General features: G+C 35.7%; 1 non-coding gene and 2 pseudogenes across 1 annotated transcript; 1 reads left to right on the top strand and 2 right to left on the bottom strand.

Moving 5' to 3' along the window:
• LOC120067572 overlaps positions 1–50 on the top strand; it is a 1390-nt pseudogene extending 1340 nt beyond the window's left edge.
• Positions 51–188: 138 nt separating this feature from the next.
• The window catches only part of LOC120067571, a 31901-nt pseudogene continuing 26089 nt past the window's right edge, over positions 189–6000 (bottom strand).
• On the bottom strand, positions 1220–1293 carry TRNAD-GUC. The gene has a single exon. It is a non-coding gene; the product is annotated as a tRNA-Asp (tRNA).

Below are 6000 nucleotides of genomic sequence, written 5' to 3'. Positions count from 1 at the left end.
CCATTTCGGTTGATAACTCTTTCTCGTACAGCTTTCTATGGAGAGCTTAGTTTCCAATCCCTTCGTGAAGAGATCGACAAGGGATGTCCACTTCTAATGATTGGTGTTCTGAACGATTCCGGCAATTACCCCGCCCTAAGTAGTAAGGCAATTCTACATGCTTTTTTTCTCTCGTAGAAGACCTAATGTTAAGCTATGTGGGTGCATGCACACCCAAGGGTGCCCCAAAGTTCCTCGCCGAATTGTAGTACAGAATCATCTCCAAAATCTCGGTTAGAGCAGGGCATATGCCAAACGTGAATACCACCGAAGCCAATGGCAGAACACCTGGTAAAGAGACCCAATCTTGAGTGAAATAAATACCGCGGCTTCGGTCTTTTTCAATAAAATCATCACGTAGTAAATCAACAAAGCCTAAAGTGATGTCTCTTTCCCCTTCGAGTTTACCTACTACGGTACCAGGTGAATATGGTTCCACCAGACATACGTAACGCTTTAGCTAGTACACGGAAGTGCATACCATGATTCTTCTTTCTATCAATAACGGCATGCATTGCACGGTGAATGTGAAGAAGTAGACCATTATCTTGGCAATAATGAGCCAAGCTAGTATTTGCAGTGAATCCACCTGTTAAGTAGTCATGCATTACGATAGGAACTCCCAATTCTCTGGCAAATACAGCCCTTTTCATCTTATCATTTTTTCGCATGTACCTGCAGTAGCATTCAAGTAATGTCCCTTGATTTCACCTGTTTCAGCCTTGATTTATAAAAGGCTTCCCCACAAAATAGGAAACGGTCTCTCCAACGCATAAATGGTTGGAATTCACGTTTTCATCATCTTTGGTAAAATCAAGTCCACCCGTAGACCTTCATAAACTGCTCTACCATAATTCTTTTTAGTTCCACGGCCTGGCCTGGTCAGTACCTAGCCGGGCTTTTTTTGTTCCAATGAATCGTAGATAAAATTATTTATTTGATTTGAAAACACAAAATGTTTTTGAAACAAATAAAATCGAAACAACAAGAATCATAAGAAGATTTATTATTTCGATTCCTATGATACAGAAGACCCAGTACGGTATTCCTTCGAATCCTGACTATGATGCTACCAATAATTGTGGTAATTCATATATGGCACATATGTCTTTCTTCCATCAATTAGTACTCGTTGAAGAAATAAAAATTCCCATATTTTTTTTATTGGATTTGGATCCATCGGGACTGACGGGGCTCGAACCCGCAGCTTCCGCCTTGACAGGGCGGTGCTCTGACCAATTGAACTACAATCCCAGGGAAATAAAGTGTACAATATAGAGTAATAGATTGATATGCGAAAAGCTGAGACATGTACTTTAGTGCGAGGAGCATGGATTAATAGTCATTTTTTCGTTATTGTCAAATTGATTGATAATCAATCTGTCAATGAATAAAAAAAGATTTTTTTTATTCTTTCATATCAAGTCAAGCATTTCTGTAGAAGGACAAATAGGTTATATCATTTTATGGTGGATACGCGAATTATTGGCTGAGCTGGATTTGAATAATTCCGAAAACTTCCAGGGAAAAAGAGGCATTCACCTATTACAAAGATGGTGCGATTTGATTTTTTTTTTCAATTTTCTTTACCGCTCTCCGTCTTAGTAGAAAGACACAATATTCGGATAGAAAGAAAACAATAATTGAAATAAATCTACGCTTCTCTTAGGTGCGATTTACTTGATGACATCCGTGAGTTTCTTTTCGCCGGAGAAAAAACTCAAATTTTTTCAAACTTTTATGAAAAACTTCTTCTTTCAAAATAGGAAATCGGTTTCCTTTTAAACTCACGATTACCATGATCCAATAATCACCAACTACTTTGGTTATTTAAAAGAAAAAGTATTAATTATCCAATAATTAATATTATTATAAATATAAATGATAACCAACTTATCATACTATATTTATAACCTATAGTTTTAATATGTAATCTCATGAAACATATAAACCATAGTTCTTTTTCTATTCCATGGTACTTAATGTAAATCTCATTTACATCAATCCTCTACTAGATGTATCTTATACATCATACCGATTATATCTCATATAATCAAAATACCTCTTGTCAATTTGAACATTTCAAATCAACATCAAGAACTGATCCTCAACAGAATCCAAGCTACCAAGGGGACCTCATGGACATGTAGATCCGAAGCTCCAACGATATATGAATACCTGACTAAACTCTTTAGTCACGGGATCCACCATCCGTTAACTACCAGGCCCTCCACTAAAGATCGACAGCTGAACTCTTCTCACTACAGATATATTATGTATCCATCTTAACCAGTGAGCAGTGTGACAACCCTTCATAGATCGCTCGTAAGTACAGTTGGGCCAATAACCGTTATGCCCCTGTAGTTACATCAGTCTCCTTAAGTACTACGGATTCCTCTAATGAACATAAATCATAGTCCTACTATGACTGAGTCTTCTCTTCGAGAGAAGTTGTAGCCACTATGTTCAAGCCCAGAATCAGCCCTTAAGGGAGCAATCTCTCTACTTATGCCTGCTTCGGGTTGTTGATTGAGTTCCCAACTTCCAGATCAGACAAGTCCCCAAAAAGTTAGGCATGTTGAGTTTGCAATCTGGTCATTCTCACCCATACTAATCAAAGGACCACCCTTAAAGGAATGAGTTCATAAAACACTCAGGATTGAGGTTGTGTCACCTATGGTCGTTTAGGTGAGATGCAAGTCTCTAGTATCAACGATGTTATATACAGAGTCTAGTCATCTCGTGGTCCAGGTCTTATACAAACCCTTTGTATAGGACTCCCCTGTTCCACGTCTCCACACAAATGGTAAGGATCTAGTATATGTAGTAGTTTGCAACACTTGCAAACCTCTACAAAGCGGGCCATATCTATAGTGTCAGCAGGATCACGTATCCCACCTTAATCCTTATACTACATACCGATTTAGGTTATCACTTAAGGCATGATCCACTTATATATCACATATACATGCTTAAGTTTACATAAGATAACCAAGGAGTTTTGTTTATTGGATATAAATAAATGCCAGAATTAAATGACACCTATTTTATTCATTGATGTGACCTACCCAAAAATTTAGGATGTCAAATTACCGTTACCCAAAAATTTTTAGGATGTCAAATTACCATTTTACCCCTATAGTTATCTCTTTCTTCTTAAGTATCATTGATCTTCTAATGAATAATTTGTTTATGGTCCAATAATAAACCAAGTCTCGTTCAGGCCAGTGAGGGGGTGAGGCCCCTTTATTCAAGATCTAGTACTAACACTTACCCTAAGACATGAATGAGCCAATTCCATCTTTTATAGTTATGTTCCCCAGCTCCCCACTCAATCAAGTCCCTAAAATGGTAGGCTTATATAGTCGATGATTCGAGTTGCTCTCTCTCATACAAATCAAAAGACAATCCTTCATGAGTAGGAATTCATAACTCATTCAGGATTGAGATCGAGTTACATATGGTAATCCGATAAAATATTAATCTCATCAGTCCACGATGTTACAAAGAGATCAACTATTTCGTTGTCCAATCTTATACAAACTCTTTATATAGGATACATCCACGTCTTTATGTGAATGATTTAGATCTCATTGTTTGTAACTATTACAAAATGGATCGTGTCCATAGTGTTAACAGGATAAGGCACCCAACCTTATCCATATACTATAGACCCTTTAGGTTATAAGTGAACATGATTCAACTGTATGTCAACTACATACTGTTCAATTCTCATGTAATAACCTTGGATTTTTACTGTAATAGATTCATTATTGTATATTTAGTAATTAAATTAAATACTATATTAAATAATTAACTGACTATAGGGCTTTAGGACACAAATAAATAGTTAATTATGGAAAGCCTAAGTAACACTTTTATTCTACACTTCGTTACCGCCCATAGAGAAAAAAATGACCCTTCCACCATTTGAGTGTCTTCCAAACCCGCCCTTATTTCATGAAAAAGAAGAAGACATCCTTGGTACAAACCAAAAGTGTCCATCACATGCATCTGGAGGATCTAAGAACAACACCAAATTGACATTAGGGGAGAAAAGTAATTTGAATTTTTAAAAATTAACACTTTTTCCCAAAGACATCTTAAAGAGTCCCAAAGTCTACTTTAACGGCAAATTTTTTTTAATTTTTTTAATAAAAGCCTTAAGGAAATGTGACTAGGGATGTACATGGGTTGAGTTAGATTAGGTTGTAGCATATTTTTTTTGACCAACTTGAAAATTCAGGTTGGTCAAGTTAGCAACCCAAATGACCAAAATATGGTCTCTAACCCAACCCAACCCAACCCAACCTTCAAAGTTTGGGTTGGGTTGGATTAGGTTGGGATGTCGGGTTATTATTTATCTTTTTTCTTAAATTAAAATACTTAAATTTATTTACAACACATATCTAATAACTAAAATCTCATAAAACTCAATTCTTATATACCAAATATCTATAATATCTATTACAAACTATATACAAAAACAAACATTTTTTAAAAAGAACATAAAGAATTTACGAATTCGTCAATTTTAAAAGATATATATATATATATAATTCGAGTTGGGTTGGGTCAATCCAAATATTTTTTATTTTCAACCATAGACCCAACCCAACCCAATCCAAAAATAAAAAAATAACCAAACCTAACCTTTATAGTTTGGGTTAGGTTTGAGTTGAGAAGTCTGAGTAGTTGAGGTTGTAAAAAAAATGCGAAAAGGGTTGTTCCACCGTTGAGAAACCATTTCCCTGAAAGCAATTACAGCGCAACCTTGGCGTCAATCACTATGTTAGTTGCTCTCCAAGATTAACATTGCATCAAAATTTAGGCGTGCACTCGCTAAAAGATGGATTGGAATCAAGGGAAAAATTATGCTCATAATATAATGGAATGAAAAAACAAGTAAAAGAGAGTACAGAAAACAATATTGGAAAACTCTAATTTTTCAAATCGATGTTTCTGTGTTTTTAAAGAAGAAGTTGATCAAAACGAGAAGAAACAGCCATAGACGGGAAGAAATGTTTACTTTTTAGGTTGAAAAAAAATAAATGGATAAGTAAGAAAAGCGGTTGAAAAAAAGTTGTTTCTTTTTCGCGCAAGTGTCATTACCTGAACCTATTTGCCCGCCCAACCGATCAGATGGACGGCAGCGGTGGCACAAACATGAGGTGAAAGGGTTATACTTCCACTACCATCATACTTTGAAGTTACCTGCAACATGGCTTGGTGTTTATACCTTTATGGTAATGCTTGATTCTCCAATGTGAGGTTCTTTTTACTTTTGCTATGGGCATACGCCCAAAAGTAATTTCCAACAATCCCCCACAAATGACTGCTATAGCAAAATTAAAATAAAATAAATTATTGAAGAAAATGTTTTGAGCAAAGATAGTAGATGAAACTTAAACACAATATCTAACTATTTAAATTAATGCATAATGAAATGGAGCAATAACTTCATTTCAATAACATTAGTTGAGACCCCCAGCACATGTTTTACTCTAAGTATTTCTCATTGGTTCTGCGATATAAAGTGTGCTAATTAAGGCCATGTACGTAAACCTCGAGTTTTGTGAAAGCTATAGAAAGAGACTATTAAACTCTTTCATAGAAGACGGTCACACCTTCACTATCACATCAAATGCTTCATCAAGTCTGTTATAAACAAACCACTCAAAACTAAACTATAAAGACTTCGTCATCTAGTCCGTACCAGAACCAACTTCATCAAGTTTGTCAGAGACAAACCACTCAGATACTGAGCTATGAAGATTTCAACATAATTCATATCAGGACCCCCCAAAGAAAGGGTTATGGATCATTTAAAGGTTTTAGTTTTATCCACAAGTTCTTTCTAGGACCACCCAAATAAAGGGCTATAGATAATCAAATCTATCACAATAGATCTCTCGAAAAGAAAAGGACTATAAACCATCAAGTCTATCATAATAGGCCACC

The sequence above is a fragment of the Benincasa hispida genome, chromosome 12 (genome assembly GCF_009727055.1).
Source record: "Benincasa hispida cultivar B227 chromosome 12, ASM972705v1, whole genome shotgun sequence".
NCBI lineage: Eukaryota > Viridiplantae > Streptophyta > Magnoliopsida > Cucurbitales > Cucurbitaceae > Benincasa > Benincasa hispida.
Note: the sequence above shows the minus strand (reverse complement) of the source record. Positions and strands in the feature narration are given on the sequence as shown.